A 19,396-nucleotide genomic window follows, 5' to 3' on the forward strand; every position below is an offset into this window, starting at 1 on the left:
CTAACAAATTATATTCAGGGCCGTAGAGAGAGCTGTAATAACGGAGTGAAGTGTTAGTTCATGAACCGCTTTACACTGGTGTTCAAGCAACGTCTAACTTGTGATTCATAGTGTAACAGGACCAAAATCGTTAAATCAATAAACGCTAAACACATAAACGGTTTCAACTTGGACAACACTTACTTTCATCCATCGTTAACGATGTTTTCCTAAAGCCTGCTGCGTTGTTAGGAAAAATTTAAACAATCAGGCACTCCGACAGTTATTTTTTCCATCGATAGCACACCGTAAACAAACTGTGTGATGTAGTGTGTGCTTAGGCTTCTGCGGCTATTTTCTCAGTCAACAAAATTATTCTGGATTTGAGACCGCATTGTCAATATGTAAAATTACCGACGTTTCGGCCACTGTTGCAAATGACCTTCTTCAGGGTGTTTTTGTTAGTATATTGACAATGCGGTCACAAATCCAGAATTTTTTTTTAAAAAAAAAAGGCACAACACTTTAAGACCATTAGAAGACGACTGCAGGGAAAAGAGAACAATACATACGCAGACGCCACATAAATTATAATGCGCTATTCTAAAGGTTTAATTTTCAATACGATTACAATAAAAATTAAAATAGGAAACGCAGGCTAAAATTCGATGGGCATATTGTAAGAACGAAACCAGTTCGATTACATAAAGAAAGTCGTGAAGTCCTAAGAAACTCGCAGTGAAGCTAGAATGAGAAAATTGCAGCGGTGCAGAAAACCTGAAAGAAGCAAGGAAGACACTAAGGGGTAGGTGTAAAGTGGAATAATAGTAACATATTTAACAAGATAATGCACGATTGTAGAGCTGGATGCGTAGAAAACCCAAGAAAACCGGAATCATTTGGTTTCAGGATGCGAAAACATCCAGTTCTGAGAGAACGAAAAGATATGGTCTCAAAGAAAAACCGAAAGGAAAGTCTGAAATGACCTTTGTTGTACGTGGCGTGCTGCAGTAGGGCTCATACGTGAAGAGTGAAGTTGAAAATAAAGTGCGACTGATATATATATATATATATATATATATATATATATATATATATATATATATATATAAGCTTTATAAGTGCAGGTGGAAAGGCTCCCTTGTGTGTCACTCTGTTCATTTATCACGGAATTACCCCCTTACTTAGTAATGCGTAAACCCGCCCTCTCCTCCTAATGTCTTTAAAACCCCATTGTGGAGTAGGCAGTGAGGGCCACCGAGAACGTTGTACAGTCGTCCACGACGCCTCAGCCACCACCCCTCTACTCAAGCAGATTGATCGATCGGATCGAGTCCAAGATGCGCCCTGACGTTCAGACTGAGGCACCACGTAGGAGCCGTACAGTCTCCCCCGAGTACACACAGCACACCTCAGACTGTTCTGACACAGATCGGAAGCAAAGGGGTGGTGCGCTGTCTTGTTAAAGGTACAGATCACCAGCAGGTGATGTAACGAATCCACGTGGCTGTACAAAATGTTCTTAAACTGCTCGGTGTCAGATACCATGCCAGGCTTATGAAGGGGCTTGTTTCGTCACAGGTAAACTCCCCTCACACAAGAATACCTTTGGAAGCTTCCTGGACGGTGCCCTGTTGCCAGCCGGGATGTTGAATCTGATGGGATAACACTACTTTCTTTTTGTTGTAAGTTCCTATGGGACCAAACTGCTGAGGTCATCGATCCCTTTGCTTACACACTACTTCTTGTTGTTGTTGTGGTCTTCAGTCCTGAGACTGGTTTGATGCAGCTCTCCATGCTACTCTGTCCTGTGCAAGCTTCTTCATCTCCCAGTACCTACTGCAACCTACATCCTTCTGAATCTGTTTAGTGTATTCATCTCTTGGTCTCCCTCTACGATTTTTACCCTCCACGCTGCCCTCCAATACTAAATTAGTGATCCCTTGATGCCTCAGAACATGTCCTACCAATCGATCCCTTCTTCTAGTCAAGTTGTGCCACAAACTTCTCTTCTCCCCAATCCTATTCGATACCTCCTCATTAGTTGTGTGATCTACCCATCTAATCTTCAGCATTCTTCTGTAGCACCACATTTCGAAAGCTTCTATTCTCTTATTGTCCAAACTATTTATCGTCCATGTTTCACTTCCATACATGGCTACGCTCCATACAAATACTTTCAGAAACGACTTTCTGACACTTAAATCTATACTCGATGTTAACAAATTTCTCTTCTTCAGAAACGCTTTCCTTCCCATTGCCAGCCTACCTTGTATATCCTCTCTACTTCGACCATCATCAGTTATTTTGCTCCCCAAATAGCAAAACTCATTTACTACTTCAAGTGTCTCATTTCCTAATCTAATTCCCTCAGAGTCACCCGTCTTAATTCGACTACATTCCATTATTCTCGTTCTGCTTTTATTGATGTTCATCTTATATCCACCTTTCAAGACACTATCAATTCCGTTCAACTGCTCTTCCAAGTCCTTTGCTGTCTCTGACAGAATTAAAATGTCATCGGCGAACCTCAAAGTTTTTACTTCTTCTCCATGAATTGTAATACCTACTCCAAATTTTTCTTTTGTTTCCTTCACTGCTTGCTCAATATACAGATTGAATAACATCGGGGATAGGCTACAACCCTGTCTCACTCCCTTCCCACCCATTGCTTCCCTTTCATGCCCCTAGACTCTTATAACTCCCATCTGGTTTCTGTACAAATTGTAAATAGCCTTTCGCTCCCTGTATTTTACTCCTGCCACTTTCAGAATTTGAAAGAGAGTATTCCAGTCAACATTGTCAAAAGCTTTCTCTAAGTCTACAAATGCTAGAAATGTAGGTTTGCCTTTCCTTAATCTAGCTTCTAAGATAAGTCGTAGGGTCAGTATTGCCTCACGTGTTCCAACATTTCTACGGAATCCAAACTGATCTTCCCCGAGGTCGGCTTCTACCAGTTTTTCCTCTAAAGAATGCGTTAGTATTTTCCATCCGTGACTTATTAAACTGATAGTTCGGTAATTTTCACATCTGTCAGCACCTGTTTTCTTAGGGATTGGAATTATTCTATTCTTCTTGAAGTCTGAGGGTATTTCGCCTGTCTCATACATCTTGCTCACCAGATGGTAGAGTTTTGTCAGGACTGGCTCTCCCAAGGCTGTCAGTAGTTCTGATGGAATGTTGTCTACTCCCGGGGGCTTGTTTCGACTCAGGTCTTTCAGTGCTCTGTCAAACTCTTCACGCAGTATTCTATCTCCCATTTCATCTTCATCTACATCCTCTTCCATTTCCATAATATTGTCTTCAAGTACATCGCCCTTGTATAGACCCTCTATATACTCTTTCCACCTTTCTGCTTTCCCTTCTTTGCTTAGAACTGAGTTTCCATCTGAGCTCTTGATATTCATACAAGTGGTTCTCTTTTCTTCAAAGGTCTCTTTAATTCTCCTGTAGGCAGTATCTATCTTACCCCTAGTGAGATAAGCCTCTACATCCTTACATTTGTCCTCTAGCCATCCCTGCTTAGCCATTTTGCACTTCCTGTCGATCTCATTTTTGAGACGTTTGTATTCCTTTTTGCCTGCTTCATTTACTGAATTTTTATATTTTCTCCTTTCATCAATTAAATTCAATATTTCTTCCGTTACCCAAGGATTTCTACTAGCCCTCGTCTTTTTACCTACTTGATCCTCAGCTGCCTTCACTACTTCATTCCTCAAAGCTACCCATTCTTCTTCTACTGTATTTCTTTCCCCCATTTCTGTCAATTGTTCCCTTATGCTCTCCCTGAAACTCTGTACAACCTCTGGTTCTTTCAGTTTATCCAGGTCCCATTTCCTACTTAATCTAACTTACATTATCTTACGCTAAGGACAACACACACGCCTATGCCCGAGGGAGGACACGAATCTCCAACGGGGCCAGCCGCGAGAACCGTGGCAAGGACCTCAGGTCGCGCGGCTACCCTGCGCGGCGATAGCACTATAATTGTAAATCGAATATACGAACGAAACTGAATCTAGCATCATTGCAGCGTAGGTCTCTGGAGGAACGAAGCGTTCCGAGTGCTTAAAAAATGCGCAGGTCAGTTTCGTTTCCAAGAAGGGGAGTCAAGGAGACGCACAAAACTAGAGGCCAATAAAGCTGACGTCGGTTTTTGATACAGCGTTCCTTCAGTTCCAGAAGGCGTTCGACACATTCCGCGTTGTCACCTAATTAATAAAGTAAGACCGAACTAAATACCAGATCAGCTTTGAGACTGAATTGAAGAATTTCTAACAGGAACGTTACTTTTCACAATATGTATAGATGACGTAGTGGATAGCGTCGACAGTTCCTTGACGCTGTTCGTGGGTGACACTGTTGTATCAGGAGATATCGCAACATTAGCAAAATATAGCGTTATGCAAGAAGACCTGCTGAGGAGCGACGTTTGTTGCAGCGATTGGCAGTTGATCCTCGATATACACAAACGTAATCCGAGAAAATCCTGTCCCTACGTAAAATCGTTAAGTGTTTCTAAAGCTTCAATACCATTCTTGTATTGCTGTAGAGGATAGCCAAACGAAATTTCGTCTTAACGCAGGAAAATCGTACCATCATACCGGCGTTTGACCATCGCACAGAGTCCGTTATGGACGATGTAGTAATAACCATCCGTGGCATAGAGAAACAGAACAAATGTCACTATATCGGGATGGAATCCCTATTTTATTTTACAAAGTGTACTTAACGGCATTTGGCCCCTACTTAGCTTGCATTTCTCGTGAATCTCTCGCGCAGCGCAAAGTCTCAAGTGACTGGAGCAAAGCGCAAGTGACTCCCATATTTAAGAAGGGTAAAAGAGCGAACCCGATAAATTACAGACCAATATCCTTAACATCGATTTGTTGCAGAGCTCTTGAACATATTCTCAGTTCGAGTATCATGAATTTCCTTGAGACGAAAAAGCTTCTGTCCGCTAATCAGCATGGTTTTAGAAAGCACCGCTCGTGTGAAACTCAGATTGCCTTTCTCTCACACGGTATACTGCGAGCTATGGATGAAGGACAACAGGCAGATTCCATATTTCTAGATTTCCGAAAAACGTTTGACACAGTGCCCCTCTGCAGACTGTTGACTAAGATACGAGCATATAGGAAACGCTCCCAGAAAAATGGGAGTGGCTCGAAGACTCCTTAAGTAATGGAACGCAATACGTTGCCCTCAACAGCAAGTGTTCATCAGAGACAAGGGTGTCGTCAAGAGTAACTCAAGAAAGTGTGATAAGACCGCTGTTATTTTCTACATACATAAATAATCTGGTGGTGTTTTCTGATGGTGCTGAGGTGTACAGGAAGGTGTCGAAGTTGAGTGACTGTAGGAGGGTACAAGAGGTTCAAATGGAACAAGTGGCTCTGAGCACTATGGGACTTAACTTCTGAGGTCATCAGTCCCCTAGAACTTAGAGCTACTTAAACCTAACTAACCTAAGTACATCACACACATCCATGCCCGAGGCAGGATTCGAACCTGCGACCGTAGCGGTCGATCGGTTCCAGACTGTAGCGCCTAGAACCGCTCGGCCACCCCGGCCAGCGATACAAGACGTCTTAGACAAAATTTGTAGTTGGTGTGATGAATCGCAGCTAGTTCTAAGTGTAGAAAAATGTTGGTTAATGCGAATGAGTGAGTAAAGCAAATCCATGGTGTTCGTATACAGCATTAGCAGTGTCCTGCTTGATACAGTCACGTCGATTATGTATTCCCGTCGATTAAGTACCTGGGCGTAACGTTGCAAAGCTGAATGAAATGAACAAGATTGTGAGTATTTTGGTATGGAAGACGAATTGTTGCCTTCGGTTTACTGTGAGAATTTTGGGAAAATGTGGTCTTTCTGTAAAGGAGACCGCTTATAGGACGGCAGTGTGACCTATTCCTGAGTACTGCACGAGTATTTGGGATCGGTATCAGGTCGGATCGAAAGAAAACTTCGAAGCAATTTAGAGGCAGGCTGCTAGATTTGTTACCGGCAGGTTCGAACAACACATACGTATTAAGGAAATGTTTCGGGAACTTAAATCAGAATTGTGGATGGAACGCGGCGTTCTTTCAGAGGAACACTGCTGAGAAAATTTAGAGAATCGCCATTTGAAGCTGACTGCAAAACGATTCTACTACCGTCAACATACATCTCGCGTAAGGACCACGAAGATAAGATCCGACAAATTAGGGCTCGTCCGGAGGCTTTTCCCTCCCTCATTTGCGAATGGAACAGGAAAGACAATGACTAGTAGCTATACTGGATACCCTCCGCTAAGCACCATATTGTGGCTTGCAGATTACAAATGTAGATATAGAATGTAATAACCGATGTGCCACAATTTTCTCAATTACCAGATTGACGATCCCTTAATGCCTCACAGTATGTCCTGTGACAAACCCCCTTCATGTACTCAAGTTGTTCTTTTTTCTTCTTTTTTCCTCATTTAGATCCAGTACCTCTTTCTTAGTTATACAACTTTCACATATAATCTCCAGCAACCTTATGTAGCACTACGTTTCAAAAGATTCTATTATTGTCTCAACCGTCTACCGTTTGTGTTTCCCTTTATACCCATTTAACTTTGACCAAACACGATGCAGGAGCCGTAAAAAACTCAAAATCACAATTAATTATTTATTTATTGGACTAAGTAATTTGTCCTGGCAAAAAATAATACAACAAATTACTCGTTTCAGTCAAATAAAAGCAACGTTTCATATTACGCTATCTGTGTTGCAAATGCTGAGCAAGTTTCAACCTGATCTTAAAACAAAGTAATGTATCTATATTTTCTGATTATTATTGACATCAATAACAAGTATTTTTCAGGAGTTTGGAGTAACAAATGAATAATGGATTACTCAAAACATTTTATCTTTTATTTTATGGAGTCAAACATAATTGACTTCCCCAGGTTGCACTTTATCGTTGTTGATTATTCATACAAGATACATGGTCGATTTCGAAATGCACAGTCCATCATCAGATGTATCTGTGAAACCAATCACCTTCATTCCAATTCAGTGAAGTATGTCCGTGCAAGTATAGCCTGTAACCACCGGCATCCTGTCATGACACTTTACCACTCAGATAAAACGATGCACGAAACCCAGACTGACTGTGAAGCGTGATTTGTACGCCCCATGGTTGAAATAGGTTTCGAATCTGTTATACAAAGTAAATAAAGTTTTCGCATAACTTTGCGTTGTTTTATCTACGTGGAAAATGGGTATGACAGGATGATGGTTGTTATTAGCGGTCCACGCAGGGACGTACTTCATTGATTCGATATACATGTAACTGGTTTCACAAATACATCTGCTGATGGATTATGTATTCTGAAATCCATCCTGCTGAAACATATCAGCTAACCTCGCAGACTTGTTTCATCAGCACGCAAGTGCTCCGCTGGCCGGTTTTCTATCAAAGTATCATATTTCTAACAGCCTTCACTGCCTGTCTCACTACCGCATTGTCTCTGTATAGCCACGCGTGGTATGTCTCGCACAGCTTAAGAACATTTACGCTGCGAGAGCTAGTAAGAGACTTAGTACGAATTTGTTAGGAAGAGTATGGCATGCCGGAGGAAATACCATTCTGGACTAAGTTTTGGTATGGTACGGACGCTGGTCTGCTGTTAAATCATGCTGCTCCATAGTTCGGGTGAGATCGCTACACGCTATGGGTTTAAAAGGATTTTTCCGTCCTTGTTTCACTTACATATCTTGCTTAACAAATTGCTTTTGAATCATGTTTCTTGCATCACAACTTCTCGCGTCACATGTTTATTTAAACCGGAATAGAACAAAGTATTTCTTTGTATTAGGTTTGGAAACACGAGCCCACATGAATAAACTCTCTCTCTCTCTCTCTCTCTCTCTCTCTCTCTTTCTTTCTCTCTCTCATCTGTTATATATTAGTCAACATGATACGTTGTGAGTAAAATTAGGGATTTGACTGGTTTTGTGTAACATTTGAGACAGTTTGCAGTTTCATTTAGGGTTGATTAAAATGCAATCAAATTATTTGAATAGTTACCTTAATGTGGCTACCGTCTATTTTCAAGGTCCACGTGCAATAACCACTCACAGATGGCAAGTGATCACACTAGCAGTGGAGGGTATATAAAGAGCGTCGGGGGACACGGAAAACAGTGCAGACGTTGTCGTGACGCGGAAACGGAGAGATTTATCTGTCGTCCAACAGGGCACGATCATTTGCTTTCGGGCCACGGCTGGAAGCATTTCCGAATCAGTTAAGTTTGTAAATTGTTCCCGTGCTGCTGTGGTCAAAGTGCACCACGCATGGCAAAATGACTCTGTCCAAAGCCGACACCAAGGCAGCTGTGGTACACCACTGGCCATAGATTACAGGGGGGAACGACGGCTGTGGAGTTATTTACAGGCGAATACACGTGGAACTGTGGAGAAACTGATCACCTACATGAATCAAGGGTCTGTCACCAGTGTGCTCTCGACGACCGTTCAGCAAACGTTGCTGCACAGTGGATCAAAGCAAGTATGGGGAGCATGTCCACCCCTACATGCAGTTTGGGTCTCCTCGTCACGATGGCACCTACCAGCATGACAGTGCGAGGAGTCACACAGCTCGCAGTGTACGGTTCGAAGAGCACCACGACGAATTTACCGCACTCCCCTGGCCAACAACTTCCCCAGATTTAAACCTAATCGAGAATCTGTGGGACCACCTCGATCGGCTGTTCGCGCCGTGGAACCTCAACCGAGAAACCTAGTGCAGCTGGCCACGGCGCTGGTGTCCGAATGGCTCCACATCCGTGTCGGTACCTTCCAGAGCTTCACTGACCATTTTCCTGCGCGTCTCACAATGGTCCGCACTTTTAACAGGAGGTCACATTAACATGACTGGACGGTGTAGATTAGCTTTACAAAAGTAAAAGCTTTCATCTGTTTACTATATGAAACTTTCTCTTTGTGTGAGCATGAAACCACGTAGCTTTGCTTACTCATGCTCACTACCGGATTTGCCAGGCAGGATGCTTTGCCCATTTAACGGCTACTTTGCCAGAAGAAATGGACACGCTCCGTACCATTACACACTGCTTTACCTTAAGTAATGTTTTCAGCTGAACGGTAAGACTGCTGCAGCAGCTTGTCACTGAATGCAGTTCCGCCAGCCGTGACTACTTCAGATCAGTCTCCTACATTATATCGATAATTATTTTCATCATTCTTTAGCCTTGAGGAATTCCATGCTAACGAGGAGAACACGGCAAATGCCATAACACGATTTCCCACAACACTCAGTGGAAGAACGATAAAAATACGCGAGCACGTGTGTCGACATATCCGTTGATACTTGACCGTTTCTGAGAAAACAATGGTCAAAGTTTTCGACGTATTTTATGTACCTTTTAGTAAGTTAATAATACAACCGAACCGGTGGCACAGTGGTAACGTCTCCGCCTTTCTCTTTTCCGTTCTGTGTTCGAAACCTGATTATAATTTTTATTTTCGTTTTCCATTTGTATACCTCAGTTCGTAGAATATTATTACATAAATTTTTACTAATGTACATTGAAATAATTTTGTCTTTACTCGTCTACTAATTGTATGTTTGGTGAATGAATTAAAAAAAAGAGAGAAAATTGTTTTAAATGCTTTCGATGAAATTCCTATAGTGTATCTTGGTTCAAACTCAATTGCAAGCACCAGTTTTTCGGTAAAGTGATCCGTTATGCGTGGTTTGCCACCAAATTATTGCCAAAGCGTAAAATTTTCAGAAATGTTGACATTTCTTTCCCTATTGAGATTCATACGAAGAAATGCCTACGAGGCAAACCTGCCTTCACGCGATGCTATGTTTCGAATGTTTCTACGATTGGTATCATCCAAAGGAACGCAAGAAATCTTCCTCAAGAATAAACGTAAGACTAAAACATAAGAATTAATATAAGAATTGATATAAAAATGAAATATTAGAATATGAGACTTTAAACGATTCCAATCCCTGAAAATACCATACACACATATATCGCATAATAAATGTATGACACTTGTTGTGAAATCCAGTCATAATTTTACCATTTCGTATCCCATAACATGAGGAGAAACAGGCCTGTACTAACCTTCTACAGACTTCGGCGCATAAATGAAAAAAAATAAAATAAATCAAAACAACAGTCGGGTAATTTGAGCAGAGGGACGCAAAAGTGAGAGCCCGCGACACTAGCCAATACGTTACCACTTCGGGTGAGCTCAGCGCGCGGTAAAAGGCGTCTACATGACGTCGAAAACTTTGATTGTCGTCTCCTCAGAAGCGGCCGACCAGCTACTCGTAATAATAAGCCGAGATGTGTGTTCGCTTATGTTGACGCGTTCGATGAGCAACGTTTCTGAGAAAGCGCGTTCTGGCACTTCCAATGTTCTTCTTGTAAGATTAAAGCCAGTTTCCTTCATAAAAGCAACCGTGAAGCCTATGTTGTGCTTCTAGGGTTTGACAACTAAATCTTTAGAGTTAGGTAGTGTTATCACAGGGTTCTGCCTAAAGAAAAGGCCATAAGTCGGTTTAAAACTTTCAAAATTTCATGGGTTCTCTAAGTAATGTTACAGGACAACGGTTAGTTTCTAACTGGCGATATTTATAAGCTATCAATCAAGATATTTACAAGCTATCAGTAAGCGCTGGCGTATGAACTATCAACATCAAAACTTGCTGCCTGAGGATATCTGTACCCTTCACACAACATACATTGTGGCAGCAGCCCTCTGAGATGCCATTATCAAAACAATGCAGAGATTAAAATTTTGTCTTGTATTAGGGCTTCTAAAATAGTATTTTAAAAGTAATTGTGGAAAAGACGCGATGTCTGTAGTGGCTTCCCATGTATCCACTTGTGGTAGGATGTAACACGCAATTACACACGGAGATCCGCACTCGCCGCCAGTACGTGCCAGGTGGGCGTGTTGTTAACGCCACAGATAAATGTTGACCCAGGAGTTCGGAGCACGTGTAATTAGGCGATCAATAGCACCTGTCCAGTACCGGAAGCTCACCTATAGGAGTTACCGCCATAAGGAATGTGTTGTTCACGTCGACAGCAGTCAGGACACGCTGAACTTGTACTTTGCTGCACTCACACGTTTGAATGATTTGCAGATTGTATTTCGTACTCCAGTTCATTCTCCATGCTGAATTCAGCCCATTACAGATCTTTTTATCATTTCAACTTAGTATCACTACTCCCTATGTCTCTATGTCTCACTGATGTTGGGAAGAGTCTCGCAATGTTTTTCCACTAACTCTGTCGTTTTATAACAGCCGAATAAGAATGTTTACAAGAGTAAGAGTCAGTGAGACGTATTTCTACTTCTACATTTTCAGCTGGACTCCATGAAAGAAACGAAGAGAAGACAGTGTTCTCAAAAAATGGTTCAAATGGCTCTGAGCACTATGGGACTTAACATCTGTGGTCATCAGTCCCCTAGAACTTAGAACTACTTAAACCTAACTAACCTAAGGACATCCATGCCCGAGGCAGGATTCGGACCTGCGACCGTAGACAGTGTTCTCAGAATCCATCTATAACATAATATATATGGTACACCCAATTGAAAAGGAGACCTTCGCTGTAACGACATTGTATGAAAGTTCAGTGAGTGTATATGTTTGCTAAGATCTGGCGATATTTCGAGTTGCACAAGCGGAACTAACGGCTTCGTAGAAATTTCCTCATTTCTGGAGACTTTTCTCGGCAGTTTGTTACATGACGGTTCCCTCCCGATCCCTCCCCATCAACCAGAAGAGAGACTGTCTAATTTCTTCCCGTAGAAGGGGAGCATGCTTCCCAAATTTATGGCAGGATGAAAGAGGTTTACGGAGTACAGTGTCTCGCATGGTGCACAGTATATCGACTGGCGACCAAGAGGTGCAACGGTTGACGCTGAGCAGTATTGCATCACATTGCTGAGTCTCGAACAGGTCATCAAGAAGAAGCGCAGGGTCAATCTCTAGAATGCGATACTGTCTCTCCAAGACAACACTAGGCCACATATTTCCAAGAAGACCGTGGAGTTCCTTCGAAAATTTCGATGGAAGGTCCCGGAACATCTACCTTACAGCCCCGATATTTCCCCATGTATCTCGCATATCTTCGGTCCCTTGAAACAATCTCTGAAAGGTCAAAGATTCATCTGTGGGAAGAAAGTGAAGGACACGGTGTCAAACTGGATCTGTCAGCAATCCAGAAGTTCTACGCTGAATTCATCCATCCATTCCCGTCCTGTATGCTGGGATCAGTATGCGTATGTCAACAGCAATTATGTACAGATGCACTGTTCCACATGAACTGCAATTGTAATATTGTTATTAAAATTTCTGTATATATAAACTGCAGTCCGCTTTTCATTTAGGCACACGTCATATATCCAAGGACTGAACGTAGCTCAGGCGACATGTTTTCTGCAAGTAACGCAGCGCCATAACGATGTGGCGTTAAACACGCACAGTTAACCACATTGATTCACATTGTTTGCATCTTCTTTAATTTTAGAACAGCTATCTGAGTGAAAGACGGCACAATATTCGTTGTCATTTCTGCAGTGTCTTAGCTACATAAGCAGCTATGCGAAGTGACATATCTTGAAAGTGGGAAAACATTTATGTAAACTTTTAAAATGTCGAATCAAGCTTACAGAAATGGTTCTCCAAGATAAACGCCTTGTTGCGAATCGTCTTCCCGTTTCGGAAATGGTGGCCAGTCAGTTGAAGAGTACTCCGGACCAGTGAGACTTCGACGTCAACTGTTGGCGCACTCATTTATAAAATGAATGATCCATTGAAAGCCGATAGTATTATGCAAGAAAACTTGCAAAAGAGGTTGAAATCCCAGCTTCTTTGTGTAATAATATTTTAACTGAGAAAATAAACATGCTCCGAGTTGTTGCTACAATGTTTGTTTTTCTGTTGATGAACGAAGAACTGAAGGCACATCGAGGGAATATTTGGAAGAAACTGAGAAACATGACGATTACGAAGAACACCATCAGTCGGGGAGGGGGATAACGCCGGTATTGGTCCAGTGTGAAAGTGAGGTTCACGGTGTATTGTGGCTACAATGAACTTGTCCATTTATAACTTTTATCTCAAGGTCAAACAGTCAACCCTTATTACTACCCAAGCGTCTTGAAATGTTAAGTGACTGAATTCGTATTTATCAGACTGCTGCAGTGGCAGGAGAGCTCATGGTTCCTTAACTGTGACATTCTTCCTCCATTCTTAACACTGCCAATTTGAAAGCACTGTGCCAATAATTACGGCTAGTCTCCTCCAGTCACAAAAAATTTCAGATCCCAGTCCATTTATTAGTTTCGTGTTAACGAAAACTAAATATTTCTCGAAAGTGTCTGTGCAGCAGCATTGAGGTTACGAATTCGTTACTGACATTAAGAAGTTAGCAGAATCGCATACCAAAGTGGAAAAATAGCTGGAACAAATGTGTGAATAGAGGGGGAAATGGTGGGATACATTGAATGGCACAAAGGTTAAAACATATCTAAGTAGATGCAGATACACTTGTGTGCAAAAAATAAGGACGAAAGTAACTATCGTATGATGTGTCACTGAAAGTAGTTTTCTAAAAAGTTATTCAACAAACAACTACGCCTTAGATAACAAAGGGAATTAAAATCTCACGTAAGAGGAAGAGGGAAGTTTTAAAAAAGACCAAAATACGTCCAGATCAGACATTACTTGCATGCTGCAGGAATGCTGTTATTCTCGTATATTAACGAAAGTCATTGAAATGACCAGAAGCATACGTCCTGGTAAAAACTGATAAGGCAGGTAATGAGATTAAAACGATATGGGATGTTGTTAAGGGAGACACAGGACAGCAAGTCTGTGAACGGAATACCAAGATAATTGGCCGGCCGGTGTGACCGAGCGGTTCTAGGCCCTTCAGTCTGGACCCGCGCGACTGCTACGGTCGCAGGTTCGAATCCTGCCTCGGACATGGATGTGTGTGATGTCCTTAGGTTTAAGAAGTTCTAAGTTCTAGGGGACTGATGGCCTCAGATGTTAAGTCCCTTAGTGCTCAGAGCCATTTTTGAACCATGATAATTAAAGTAAATGACAATGTTATGACTGGTAACTCACAAATTGCAAGAACTTTTAACAATCACTAATAGCAACAAAAGTGGGATTAAATGGGTCAGTTGAAATAGCAAGAGAATATATTAAAAATGTCATTCCACAAAACTTTAAGTAATAAAAACTAGCGTCAAAATCCTTCACTGAAATTAATAGCATTTCAAAAAATTCTAAAAAACAGTCTCATATGGTGTTGTTGGTTGAAATTTCAAACAGAATTCTGAGAAATTGTTCTAACTTCATAAGTAATGCATCACTGGTACAGGGAATTTTTCCAGACAGGTTAATACACTGAACAGCTAAAGAAACTGGTACACCTGCCTAATATCATGTACGACCCCCGAGAGCATGCAGAAGTGCCGCAACACGACGTGGCATGGACTCGACTAAAGTCTGAAGCAGTGCTGGAGGGTCCTGACAACAAGAGTCCTACTGGGCTGTACATAAATTCGTAGAGTACGAGGGGTTGGAGATATCTTCTGAATAGCATGTTGCAAGGCATCTCAGATATGTTCAATAATGTTCATATCTGGAGAATTTGGTGGCCAGCGGAAGTGTTTAAATTCAGAAGAGTGTTCCTGGAGCCACTCTGCAGCAATACTAGACAAGTGTGATGTCGCAGTGTCCTGCTGGAATTGGCCAGGTCCATCGGAATGCACAGTGGACATGAATGGATGCCAGCGATCAGACAGGATGCTTACGTACATGTCACCTGTCAGTGTTGTATCTAGACGTATCAGGGGTCCCATATCACTCCAACTGCACTCACCCCGCTCCATTACAAAGTCTCCACCAGTTTCAACAGTCACCTGCTGACATGTAGGGTTCATGGATTCATGAGGTTGTCTCCATACCCGTACACGTCCATCCCATCGATACAATTTGAAACGAGACTCGTCTGACCAGGTAACATGTTTCCAGTCATCAACAGCGCAATGCTGGTGTTGACGGGCCCAGGTGAGGCGTAAAGCTTTGTGTTGTGCAGTCATCAATGGAACACGAGTGGACCTTCGACTCCGAAAGCCCATATCGATGATGTTGCGTTGAATGGTTCGCAAGTTGACACTTGTTGATGTCCCAGCATTGAAATATGCAGCAATTTGCGGAAGGGTTGTACTTCTGTCACGTTGAACGATTCTCTTCAGTCGTCGTTGGTCCCGTTCTTGCAGGATGTTTTTCTGGTGGCAGTGATGGAGATTTGATGTTTTACCGGATTCCTGATATTCACGGTACACTCGTGAAATGGGTCGTACGAGAAAATCCCGACGTCATCGCTATCTCGGATATGCTGTGTCCCAACGGTCGTGCGCCGACTATAACTCCACGTTCAGACTCACTTAAGTCTTGATACCCTGCCATTGTAGCAGCAGTAACCGATCTCACAACTGCGCGAGAAACCTCTTGTCCTATTTAGGCGATGCCGACGGCAAAGCCGTATTCTGACAGTTTACATGGTTCAAAAAAATGGTTCAAATGGCTGTGAGCACTATGGGAGTTAACATCTGTGATCATCAGTCTCCTAGACTTAGAACTACTTAAACCTAACTAACCTAAGGACATCACATACATCCATGCCCGAGGCAGGATTCGAACCTGCGACCGTAGCAGTCCCAGTTTACATATCTCTGTATTTGTGTACACATGCCTACAACAGTTTCTTTGGTGCTTCAGTACATATGCAGTTTCTAAGCCTGTTGACAAGAAAGACTTAAATAATTATTGTTCAATTTCCTTACTGACATCTTTTTGCAAGATATTCGAAAAAATAATGTATTAAGGAGTAGCCCACACTTTACTTACCGTATCACAATTTGAATTCCAGGAAGGTTACTCAACAGAGAATGCTATTTACATCTTCACCCTCAAATACTGGGAGCTTTAAATAATAAAATATCGCAAACTGGTATTTTCTGTAGTCTTTACAAGGCAGTTATTTGTGTAAATCATGTTACGCTCTTGGAACTGACAGTTTTATACGGAACAGTTTTGTATCATACATAGAAAAGAATGGAAAAGTTGAGCTCAATAATTAAGACAATGCTTGAAAGGTAGGAAATTTTAGTGACTGTAAAGAAATCATAAAGGAAGTCCCACACCGTTTAGTTTCGGTCCATACCCATTCCTTATATTATATGTGAAAGACTTTCCACTTAAAATTCGAGAAGCAGAATTGGTATTTTTGCTGACGATACAAGTGTTATAATAAATACCATTACGGAGAAGTCAACAAGAGAGACTGTGAATAATGTTTTACAGAGAATTATTAATCGTTTCCTTAAAATGGGTATCCGTAAATTTGAGAAAACACACAGAATATTCGATTCTGTACAACAAATAGAGTTATGCCAACAACTGATGTAACACCTGAACGAGAGTCGGTAAATAGTGTAGAATACTCCAAGTTTTAGGGTGTACATATTGATGAAAACGTGAAATGGAATAAGCACACTACCGAGCTTCTCAAACATTTAAGTTCGGGTACTAAATGGCTCTGAGCACTATGGGACTCAACTGCTGAGGTCATTAGTCCCCTAGAACTTAGAACTAGTTAAACCTAACTAACCTAAGGACATCACAAACGTCCATGCCCGAGGCAGGATTCGAACCTGCGACCGTAGCGGTCTTGCGGTTCCAGACTGCAGCGCCTTTAACCGCACGGCCACTTCGGCCGGCTTAAGTTCGGGTACTACTGGTCTTCGCTCAATCACTAGTCTTGGAAACAAACGAATCAAACTTCTGGCAGTTTAGCATATTTCCACTTAGGAAAAATTATCTGTATTAATTAATAACAGACAGAAAGTATTGATTGCACAAAAGTGAGCATTAAGAATAATACTTTGTGTTCACCCGCCGTCGCCATGCAGTGTCTTCAATGAGTTGGGCATTTTAACTGCAACATCGCAGCATGAGATTAATGGAATTCCTGATAAATAATCCGTCTCAATTTGAGAAGAATAGCTATATTAATACTTACAACACTAGAGGAGAAAATTAGTTTTATTACTCATTATTAAAGCTACTAGTGGGTCAGAACAGAGAACAATATGCAGCAACAAAAATATTTGATCATGTCCTCAATAACCATAATATATCCGACAGGTAACAAAGCAAGTTTTAACTCTAACCAAAAATAATTTCTCCTGGTCAATTCCTTCTACCCCATAAAGAATTTGTATGTAAAAACTGATAATCGACAAAAAGATAACCAACACACTAATCGTGTATACGTATCCTGTACAGAGACTCATTCCAAATCATTTCGGTAAAAGAATAGTTCAAATGATGTAAGGAACATATAACTAATTAACTAAACATAGCTCTATGAAACCTTGACCATACATAACAATAATTGCTACAGTATGGTAGAGAAAGTAACTGAAATATATGAGTAATGAGACGAATAAAAATCACACTTCCATTAAAAACGCCACTTACACTGAAATCACGCGATTGTTGATGGGCGCTGATCATTACAGGCGGTGGGGCACGGTTCTTAATAGGGTGTGTGGTTACTACGAACGCACGTTTCAGAACGTGCTGCCATACTGGCCACAAACTTGGTACAAAGTTCCTGTGGCAGGTCGTTCCATTCTCCTACAGTGCAGCTGATAACCGCTGGATCGTTGTTGGTACATGTGGAGGGCGTGCAATACGTCTCCCCAAACATCCCACAAACGCTCGGTGCGATTAAATTCGGGAAACCGACAGCTCAGCCCAATTGCTGAATGTCCTCTCGTTCCAAGACCTTCTCCAACTTCTTTGTTCGATGCGAAAACGAGTACAGTGTCACAATAACGTTGGCTGGTGAGTATACCGTGTTCAGAGACTTGGAGATCAGTACACCCATGCAACATTATGCGTCCCTGCACCATAACACCTGGACCACCAAAAGGATCGCGTTCCACAGTGCTGGACATGCCCTCATATGTCGAGAAGTGGCAACACGTAATGCACCTAGGTCTAGGACGTCAAAGTGTTGTTGTGTGGGGACGCACAATGTGGCATGGGTGTATTCGTGCTGCCTTTGACACTGTTCGGATGCAGCCTGGCCGATGTGAACGTTTGAGAGAGAACATGTTACGGCGCATACGCGTGTGTATTGAGGCATATGGAAACAATTTGCAACACATACTGTAACTGTGGCTGCATGGTGCAGCACGTATTAGACCGCAGTTTCTGTAACAATTTATGAGTGAATAAATGATCTCTAGCGTGAAAATCATACGTTTCCGGACGTAAGTTCATTAGATCTTGTTTGTTCCGTATTCTCTCATGGATACATCTCTTGAGTTTGTACATGGTGGAAAAAGTTACCCTGTATACCCGCCTCAGAGTGCCTTTACGTTGCATAATACGCTGTAACAACGCTCTCCTACGGAAACTTTTGATGGCCTCTTATATTTCATATTTTAACTATGTCTCTTTTTTTCTTTTCGTTTATATCTGTTTTATCGTTGAATTTTGAGGTCCAAATCTTAAGACTTTCCTTCTGAAAAATTTCTTTCAGCTCCTTCTTCTGATTTTTTGTTTCGTATTTCTAAATCTTCTTCAAATGGTTCAAATGGCTCTGAGCACTATGGGACTTAACATCTGAGGTCATCAGTCCCCTAGAACTTAGAACTACTTAAACCTAACTAACCTAAGGACATCACAGACATCCATGCCCGAGGCAGGATTCGAACCTGCAACCGTAGCGGTTGCGCGGCTCCAGACTGTAGCGCCTAGAACCGCTCGGCCACATAGGCCGGCTAAATCTTCTTCAACCTCGGGTCCAACGTCTCGTTAGTTTCTTGTGCCAGATCGATTTTGTTAGCTTACTGTCGTTAATTCTGTAGAAATGTCCAAAAATGTGTCTTTTTTCCTTGTTCTTTCTAATACCTTTTTTAGTTTTGGCATATTTCGGTATCGCTTCTCAATTTCCTGTCTTCTGTATTTTTATTTATTTATTTATTTTTGTTATATTGTAGTTTTGATCGACATGACCTAGTGAAATAATGTGTGTGTGAGTGTGTGTGTGTGTGTGTGTGTGTGTGTGTGTGTGTGTGTGTGTGTGTGTGTGTGTGTGTGTGTGTGCATGCGCGCGCGCGCGTGCTCGCTTTTGCATATATGTGTATTACAAAGTAAAGGAGATGACTGGCGCGTTATTTGTTATAATAACTTCACATTTGTACGAAGATAACACTTTTGTTTGCTCGGAACACAAATAACGTTCTGCCGATGCTACAGTTCATTCACTACAAGTAATGTCATCAATGTCTGAGTTTT

The sequence above is a fragment of the Schistocerca nitens genome, chromosome 4 (genome assembly GCF_023898315.1).
Source record: "Schistocerca nitens isolate TAMUIC-IGC-003100 chromosome 4, iqSchNite1.1, whole genome shotgun sequence".
NCBI lineage: Eukaryota > Metazoa > Arthropoda > Insecta > Orthoptera > Acrididae > Schistocerca > Schistocerca nitens.